At 46.2% G+C, this 10,059-nt stretch overlaps 1 long non-coding RNA gene across 1 annotated transcript in view; it reads left to right on the top strand.

The window, feature by feature from the left end:
- The first annotated feature begins 819 nt into the window (after nucleotides 1-819).
- Nucleotides 820-10,059, top strand: part of LOC105490095 (uncharacterized) — a 29,519-nt gene continuing 20,279 nt past the window's right edge. Inside the window, exon 1 of the long non-coding RNA XR_011612115.1 lies at nucleotides 820-1,074. This is a non-coding gene — a long non-coding RNA (uncharacterized lncRNA). The remainder of the gene's footprint in view (nucleotides 1,075-10,059) is intronic.

Genomic DNA, 10,059 nt, shown 5'->3' with positions numbered 1-10,059 from the left:
TCGGAGACTGTGGATTTGCTGTGACTGTGAGATGCTGTGCCTTGATATGCTGACATTCTCCCATGTCATCTCTGCCTCTGGGAGCGAATGTCCTCCAGCCCTACAGACACATGCAGGGCCTCGGAAGACGTGTCTCCTTACTGCCACTCCGGCCACACACACCTGATAAGAAGCAGCATTATTGTGAATAACCAAAGTCAATATTAAGTACTGGATAAGAATGAAAGTAGTTTGGGAATAATTATAACCACCCCCCCTACCCCCAAAAATATACTGTTCAAAAAGTCAGTCTGGAGAAGCAGATAACAACCCTATTTTTATACCAACCCGACTGAATTCTTAATACGTGGCAAAAAAGAAAATCATGGCTTACCGTAAAGCAGGAGATGTCATAAATAATGAACTGCACTAACAGCTTAGCATCATAAGGAGACAGATGGAAAACTTCTCTCCCGAGATCACTGCTTCCAGAATTTGAGGAAGGGCTTCTGGACGTGTTCAGGGTGGATAGTTCAAGCCTGAATTTCAATGAGATGGGAACACTTTTTAGTATAAACGCAAGATTTTCATGTCTCCCTTTTAGGAAATACGGGGATTATGGCGTTCATCTGTTTCATCCAGGACTGGAAGCAAAACCCTGAATCTCAGACTCTTCCAGCATGTCTGATTCAATCAAACAAGGGAAGATGCTGCGGGTGCTTTGTATGCTAAGGAAGTGCTAGGATGCCATCGTCTGTCCAGGAGAAGAAAGGAACACCCATCCGTGTGGTTAAGCTATCAGAAAACTGGAGCACTGGGAATAAAGAAATTATTTCCACGAGACAAGCATGCCAGCCATTGGCTCGTAATGAGCTGAAAGACCAATGACTGCTTCTCAGAGACTCCCAAGGGCCCAGTGTCCTGGCTGCAGACCTGCGGCTGAGTCAGCATGGTGCACAGCAGAAAGTGAGGGGAGGGTGGCCAGTGCTGCCCCGCCAGGCTCTATCAGCATCACCTGGAGCAGCACAGACACTTCAGTCTCCATTCTTTCTTCAGGAAAGAGGCCTACTCACAGATGGACACACCAAGGTTCAGGTAACCTCAGGAAGCTCATTTACTCACACAGTCCTGGCCCATTGGGCTCTCTGGAGGCCCTTCTTCCTTGGCTGTCATCTATTTTTAAACTGATATGTAGTAGTTGTACATATTTATGGAGGACATGTAATATTTTGATACTTGCGTACAATGCATATTAAGTCAGGGTAATTGGGATATCCAAGACCTCAAACATGTATCACTTCTTTGTGTCAGGAACATTCCAAATCTTCTCTTCTAGCTATTTTGAAATATACAATATATCATTGTTAACTATAGTCTCCCTACTGTGCTATCAAACCCTAGAACATATTCCTTCTATCTAACTCTATGTTTGTATTCATTAACCAACCTCTCTTCATCCCCTTCTCCCCTGTACCCTTCCCAGCCCCTAATAACTATCATTCTACTCTCTACCTCCATGAGGTCAACTTTTTCTAGCTTGCACATATGAGTGACAACCTGCTATATTTGTCTTTCTGTGCCTGGCTTATTTCAATTACCATAATTACCTCCAGTTCCATCTGTGTTGCTGCAAATGACAGGATTTCATTCTTTTTTGGTGGCTGAATAGTACTCCATTGTGTATACATACCACATTTCCTTTATTCATTCACCTATTGATGAACACAGGTTGATTCCCTATATTGGCTATTGTGAACAGTGCTACAATGAACGTGGAAGTGCAGGGATCTCTTCAACATACCGATTGCCTTTTCTTTGGATATCTACCCAGCAGAGGAATTACTGAATCACATGGTAGTTCTATCTTTAGGTTTTTGAGGAACCTTTATACTGTTATCCCACAGTGGGTGTGCAATGTGTGTTCCATCCATCGACAGAGCACAAACATTCCCCATTCTTCACATCTTCACCAGCATCATTTATTTTTTTGTCTTTTGATAGTAGCCATTTTAACGGAGGTGAGATGATATCTCATTGCGGTTTTGATTTGCATTTCCCTGATGATTAGTGACATTGAGCATTTTTTCATATGCCTGTTGGCCACTTGTGTGTCTTCTTTTGAGGAATGTCTTTTTAGGTCATTTGCTCACTTTTAAATCTGATTATTTTTATTATGTTTTTTGCTATTGAGTTGTTTCAGTTCCTTACATAGTCTGGTGATTAACCCCTTGCAGGATGGGTAGTTTGCAAATGTTTTCTCCCATTCCACGTATCGTTGCTTCACTCTCTTGACTGCTTCCTTTGCTGCACAGAAGATTTTTAGCTTGATGTTACCCCATTTGTCTATTGTTGCTTTTGTTGCCTATGCTTTTGCAATCTTACTCAAAAAATATTTGCCCAGACCAAGTCTTCAAGAGCAAAATTTGCACAATATCTGATTAGGGTCTGGGGACCATTCAGAGCGAGTCCCCTGGGGGCACCTGAGCCAACAGGTGATCTAAACCTTCATCACAATTATGAGCCATCACATCAAATAGCCCATTTCTTCCAAAACCCAACTGACTCTTTACGGGAACTGTGCATTTAAAAATGATGAAGTCATGCTTCCTTATCTTGGGGACACTGCAAATAATGGGGTGCTGTAGTTTCACTAAAATGCCTCAGATGAACTTTCCAACCCACAACCCTTAAACACAAATGAATAGTAGCATGGATAGTCAAGTGCAAGCTCAAGTTCAAAATGCCAAAACACAGGATATCAGGCATAAGATTAATTTACCTCTTACTTGCAAGATAAGGTAGGAAATGATAAAATCAAAGGCACATATTTTCAAAACCAAAAGGAATAACAATACATACAAAATGTTAACAAATGAGATGATAATTGTGTCAGTAATTCCCAAGGTCAGGCTGGGGGAGAGTGTAGTTGGGAAGACACCAAAACTCAGAAATTGTGGATTCCTCACTGTCCTTCCTTCCAACACAGTGGAATGTGGACTGGTCTGAGAATGTGATGGTGTTCAGGACAATAGGTTGTAATGTGATTGGGGCAGAGCTTTTCTTTTCTTTCTTTTCTTTTCTTTTCTTTTCTTTTCTTTGCTTTGCTTTGCTTTCCTTTTCTTTTGGGACGAAGTCTCCCTCTGTTGCCCAGGCTGGAGTGCAATTGTGCAACCTTGGCTCACTGCAACCTCCACCTCCCGAGTTCAAGTGATTCTCATGCCTCAGCTTTCCGAGTAGCTGGGATTACAGGTGCCTGCCACCATGCCCAACTAACTTTTGTATTTTTAGTAGAGGCAGGGTTTCACCATGCCGTCTAGGCTGGTCTGGAACTCCTGACCTCAGGCGATCCACCTTCCTCAGCCTCCCAAAGTTCTGCGATTACAGGCGTGAGCTTGTTACTTAGAAAAATGTCAAACTTATAGAAAAACTACAGTAATTACTCCTATATATCCTTTATGTAGATTCACAAAATGTTCACATTTTGCCACATAGGCTCTGTCTCTCTCTGTGAACATATATAGTTTTATGTTATTTTATTTATTTTTTGCTGAGTCTTCTCAAAGTTGTAGGTATGATGATTCCCTACATACTTCGGGATGCATCTTCCATAAGTGAGGACACTCTGTTACAGAACACATTCACTCTCATTTTCCATTACTGCTTTAAAGATTACCACAAACCTAGCAGCTCAAGACAACACTCATTTATTATCCCATCGTTTCAGTGGGATTATCCCATAGCCTGGGTATGGCTTAGCTGGGTTCTTTGGATAGGGTTGCACAAGGCTGTAATCAAGGGTGGGTCAGGGTTATGGTCTCATCTGAGGCTTGCTTGGGGAAGAATCTGCCTGTCTTGGCAGAGTTCAGTCCTTGCAGCTGTAAGACTGAGGGCTTCAGCTCCTTGTGATATCTCTGCTGGAGGCTGCTTTCAGCTCCTAGAGGTCACCCTCAGTGCCTCCCATCACAGATAACCCACAGCATGGAAGCTTGACTCTTCAAAACCAGCAAGAAAGTGAGAGACGCCAGCAGGAAGGGGTTACAATCTTACATAACACAATCATGTAATGATGTGCACATAACTGCAGACTTCGAGTCACTTTTGCCATAATCCATTGGTTAGAAGAAAGTCATAGGTCTTGCGCCTTCTCAAGGGAAGGGTGTCACACAAGTCAAGAACACCAGATGGGTTAGGTGCAGTGGCTCATGCCTGTAACGCCAGCACTTTGGAAGGCAAAGGCTGGCAGATCACTTGAGGTCAGGAGTCTGAGACCAGTTTGGCAAACATGGTGAAACCCTGTCTCTACTAAAAATACAAAAATTAGCCGGGCATGATGGTGGGCGCCTGTAATCCCAGCTACTTGGGAGGCTTGAGCCTGGGAGTTGAAATTTGCAGTGAGCCGACATCACGCCTCTGCACTCCAGGCTGGGTGACACAGTGAGACTCCATCTCAAAAAGGAACACCAGGTGGTGGGACCATGAGGACCACCTTAAGTATCTGCCATAACATTACACAATGACCAAATTCAGGAATTCACATCGATATTATCCTTCTCAATGTATTGTGCCTGATGTCAGCTTGTCCCATTGTTGGTGATATTAACTCTGATTATTTGGTGAAAGTTTCTTATCTGTTAAATTTACCAATTTTCCTTTTGTAATTATTATCATAGCCTTTATCAAAATGTCACCCCACCATTTTAGCAAAATTGCTGATTCTTTGCCTGATTCAGTTATTACCATGATAATTGCAAAATACCGATTAAAAAAAAAAACCACTCCATCATTCTTTTTTAACTCCATTATTCAACATGTATTAGTTGGCAATTGACTGTAAGAAAGAGTTTTCCCTCTGTTGTATATCTGAGGGTATTTCCCTGTTCAGCATGTCGTCAGGCAGGGCTGCAGGATAGAATATAACATGCATATGGCCGACATTAAAAAGTAGGTAAGTGTCACCCAGGGAAGATACCAGACATGGTTTAAGGTCTTTGAAAACAGACAACATGCACACCTGGCTCGAGTGGCCCAGCGATGACTTGCAGCCAGGAGAGAGAGAGCATGCACGCAAGATGTAGCTCCTGGCATTGCGCTGGACCCCATGGCTGGTGGGTCCACTCCATAGGTGATGTAGGCAGTGTGATCACACACAACCCACTTCAAGGGCCCCCAGCTCTCCCCATGTAGGGTCTGAAATACAAAAAGCTGGGGATGTGTTTGATGGCCATCAGCCCACATACTGATGTGGACATGGAATTTGTAACAGAGAGCGGTATCCCCTCCCAGGTGATAAGCCCAGCACAGGCTATGCAGGCTCTTTCTCTTCCCATGAGAAAATGTTCCAGGCCCAAGGCCCATCTTCCACAGCTAAGCAGGATGCACTGACCACACGTGTCTGCTTTCCCAGTAGTGACTATGTATTTATGCAGGCATGGACTTGAGGAATCTTATTATTTTAATGGCTTAAAATATATGACCGTCATGACTTGTTTAGATGCTCTCAAATTGTCCCATATTTGGTCAGTGGGAGCCCTTTCAAGCTGGCTTCTGTCTCCTGAGTCCTTTGAACATGTCCCCAGCATTCTTTGAGTACTTCCTCACTTTCGGACATTACAAGATGGTCCAGGTCAATCTTGTTCTTTCCTGTCCCAGTCCTGGAGTCAGCCATTTCTCCAAGCAGCCCCGGTTTCTTGTATAGGGAAGTGGCATTTAGAGAACGAGATCAGTGTGCACGGGAGAGTTTCAAACAAAGACATGGGTGATAGAATTGGGAGAGGCCACTGCAGTGGGTGGGACATTGGATGCCAGCTGTACTGTGGGTCCTTGAGAGGCTGAGAGTTAACTATTAGCGAAGTTTCCTTGAATGCCCCCAAGTGTTTAGAACCACACTAAGCCCCGAATGGGTCCTCTTTGAATGCCTGGCTGATTGATTCGTTTATTCATTGACTGTATTTATTGCTTGACAACAGAGCCAAAGTTGGTTCATTAGATGTATTTTCATGGACTATTGCAATAGGTGCAATAAAGTGCATGAGCAGCTTGGAGGTCATCCAGGCCACACCTCCATTTGGCTAATGAGGCCTCTTGGACTTCAGCAGGGGGAAACGCCATCTCCAGGTCACACACACTTGGCGGACAGCAGAGCCAGGTCTGGACACCAGCCCTCCTGGCTCGCTCCGGCACCTCTCATCAGTACAGCCTGTGACGAGATGCCAGAAAGAATCCTTTCCTTTTAACAGCAGAAAAGGTCACATAAGGCTCACCGTGACTTGTCTATGGTGGCTTAGCATGGGAGACATGCATTCCAACCCCGCGCACCGCAGGCAGCGCTCCTAGCCTGAGGCTCACCGGCTGTCACTGAAAGCCAAACTGGAGGCTGCCTGTAGGCAGGCCTTCAGTTAGCAGAGTCACCCTCAACCATGGGCTCTCTGGAGTTCTGAGCCCAGCCAATCCACCAGGCTTTCTCCACCACTGACCATCTGCAGGCCACTGAGTTCTAGAGGCTGTGGCGATTCTGGGAGTCTCAAGGTCCCCATTTCTGCCCTGAGGTTCTCCATGTCTATTTCACTGTGAGAGTAAGCAATGTTACTCCTCATTCATTCAAAATAAATAAAATGTTCTGAAAAGCCAGTGTCACAAGCATAGCTGTGGTTCACTGAGGCCTTAAACCATGCCTAAACTCTTGCATACTTCCTCTCTGGTCATTGCAACCGCCATGCGAGGAACCTATAATTATCTCCTCATTTTTCAGATGAAAAACCTGAGCCAAAAGAGACAAGCAGCCTTGTCTAAAGTCAGGGTAAGGGTGTGGAAGTGTGAGCTGGCAGCTGAACCCTGATCCATGGACTCTGAGCAGGTACCTCCCCTCTACAAGGATGAAAGGACATTTAAGGCCCACAGGCTGAGTGGAAATGGCTGGACACTGATTCTTCTGCTCCCCACCACTGGGGTTGGCCTGCGCTTCCAGGATTACGGTGGCCCCTTGGCTCTTACCCTACCCCATCCCATCCCTGAGCTTCTCTCTGTCACTGTCTGCCAGCCCCAGGCGGGCTCCTCGCAGCCCCAGGCGGGTTCCTCACGGCCCCAGGTGGGCTCCTCACGGCCCCAGGCTCCCTTCTGCCAGCAGCAACTCCTGCACTGGTTTCCTGCCTCCCTAAAAGGACTTAGTTCCAGCTCTGTTTTTAAACCCCAGAAAATGTTCTGGCAGGGCCAGCCCATAAACATCCTTCTTTTGGCTGGAGCCACACCAGAGGTTTCCCCTTGTAGTCCTTGGCACTTTGCCTGGGGGCCGCTGTGTGCAAGGGTGGGCCTTGGCAGTAGAGGTTTTCCTGGCCCCCGTCCTGGGAAGCACTTATGGGACAGTACCTACAGATGGAGACCAACAGCTGGTCAGGGCTCAGACAAGTTTAACTTCTACTGTGGGACCAATATTCAAATAAAAACGTTTCAGTGACTCTGACAGGACAGATACTGGGGTTCCCAGTAGCCAAGAAGAGGTTACAGAGTTAGACCTGGACTCCGACGCCAGTCCTACCCGGTACTGGCCATGGAACCTCGAGCACATTACCTAACCTCGTGAGGGGCGAAGTGCACGTGACCCCCCTCTCAGGGGCTGATCTAGCCTAAAGCTAATGAAGCTTAAGGTTTTTGTATTTGTAATTGTGTATCCTTTGCTCAAATGGTATGAGCTGCAAACACTGGGAGCTATTTCTACCGGTTATTGATGGCTATTTACCTGTTTTAAGGGACAATTGTTTTTTCTCTCTAAGGAATGAGTGAAATGGTGACTTTGATAGCTTTGTGACCACAGAACCCAAGGAATAGACCCAGAATTCTCTGGAAGGGAAACATCACCGTCACAGAGCCCTCTAGGCCTTGGTCCAAACTCCTCCCCTTCCCCCACCAGTCTGGGTCTCCTGAAGCCATGCAGGTGAAAGTGCTTGGAAATGGCCAAGTGCCGTTCAGACGTCAGAGGAAATAAGTGCTGTTTTCAGGTCACGTTCCTCTAGCGTAGCAGATCCCACCTGGCTACACGCTGGAATAAGCGAGAGACTTCCAGACACACAAATGTCTGGCCTCTACCCCAGACAGATTCCATCAGAGTCGCTGGGACCAGGACTCAGGTTTTGGCACCTTGTTTAGGTTGCTCAGAGGATGCCACTGTGCGGCCGAGGTTGAGAGCCGCGGCTCTAGAAAGCCATCCTGGGCCTTCCAGATCACATGCTTCTGCAGCATTAATTCTGGAGTATTTATCTTTGCTGTTCATTTGGTGCTTAGCCTTGTCTCCTTGTCCTGTCATTTGTTGTTTCTCCTTCACAGACTAGGTAGTGAGGACCCTCATAGCCTCTCCCCTGCCATTGCCCCAGCTCTGGGCATTTATTTAATTCTGCCTAAAACCGCGAGCAGGAGAATGTATCCGACTGTTTACCGTGCACTCAGGCATGTCCGGTCTCGCTTGATAGGTGCTTCAGCCCGTCTTATATGCTAGCAGCCTCCATCTCATCTAAGCCCTACAAGAAACCTGCAAAGGAAGGAATTTAGTGGCTCTATTTTACAGGGGAGGGAGGTGAGGCTCAGAAAGGTCAAGTAGTTTGTCCAGGCCATGGGGCTACCCGGTGCTGGAGCTCTGCGTGCAAAGCCTCATGCCCCTCCCTGCAGCATGGTGCCCTGGCTTCGGTCTTGTCGAAGCAAGGACTGACCAGAGAGAAAGCGTGTTTGGGTGCAAAGCTGGAAGGCAGCTCAAATGGTAATGAAGAAAACTGTAAAGCTAAGATTTGAGTTTTTTGCTGCAGAGTTTCATGATATGATTCATGCTCATTTTGTGTGGCCAGGGTTAGCTCTGAATGATTAGGTCAGCTATAAAGTGTGGGTGCTTTCCTGAGTTCCTGCCGAAACAAATTAATAATAAAATGACCTATAAATATTTAATAGCCGATTAGAGGTTTTTCTCTTTTTTTTTTTTTTTTTGGATGAGTATCAACATCCTTGGATAATTGCACTTGAAAGTTGCAAATAATCTCTGACCCTTGTATTTTTCAATATAACCTATGTAAATTACCTCTCCAGAAAAATCTGTTTGGAGTCTAACAGACCTTGCAGGAAACAGGAATAGCAAAACCATTCAAATCTAGAGGTCACTTCACTCTGAGAGGTGAGGACAGCGTGCTGGACCAAGAAGAGGTGGCAGTGGGTGCTGATATTCCCTGAAATGACAGTTGATTCTGTGAAAGATACAGCTCCCCAGTGGCCCCAGCCCTCTTCCTTTACACCCAGAAGACCATCAGCCAAATTCCCCACTGACCTCAGATGACTCAGAACTTTCTCAGCCAGGCATGGTGGCTCATGCCTATAATCCCAGCACTTTGGGAGGCTGAGGCAGGTGGATTGCTTGAGGCCAGGAGTTCAACACCAGTCTGGACAACATGGTGAAACCCTGTCTCCACCAAAAATACAAAGATTAGCCAGTCTCATAACCCACTCTCAAGAAAATAAATAAAAATTAAAAATATTAAAATATTAACAAAGAAGAACCGACCTGCCTTGTAGCCATGCTGGAGTCAAGACCACAAGGATTCCCTTCTAAGGCAGCTGCTCTCTCTTAGTGGTTGGGTGAATGGTCCTGGAGCTTGCTAAAAATGCAGGTCAGTGGGGCTGGCCAAGGCAGGGCTCAGGAATCTGTCATATTAGTTAGTAGCCCAGACCCCTTGGGGTTGTGAATACAGACTTAGCATCACAGCCTCAGGACACCTCCGTGGTCATCTAGTCCAATCTCTTCCCTTTTGTCTGATCCCCAATCCCATCTCTGCCATTGGAGTTCCTCTGGGCTCTCAGGATCAACAGTAGAGAAGGAGGTGGGATTGGGAGGCTGAGAAATTGGGCTGTGATGCCCAGCGAAGGCCTCAGCCAACTGCGCAGGAAGCTCTGGAGCCGGGATGGTCCTTCAGAGGTGTCCACGCCAGCTCTGCCCCGAGAGCTGCTCACAAGTGTTAGACACATTCACTTTGAGAGCTGGGTCTTGGGTCCCACTTGTGAAAGGTAAACCAGGTGGAGTGAACTAAGGTCTTCTTTAGGAAAGGGTGTTAG

The sequence above is a fragment of the Macaca nemestrina genome, chromosome 13 (assembly GCF_043159975.1).
Source record: "Macaca nemestrina isolate mMacNem1 chromosome 13, mMacNem.hap1, whole genome shotgun sequence".
Classification (NCBI taxonomy): domain Eukaryota; kingdom Metazoa; phylum Chordata; class Mammalia; order Primates; family Cercopithecidae; genus Macaca; species Macaca nemestrina.
This window is presented reverse-complemented; position numbering and strand designations above follow the sequence as displayed.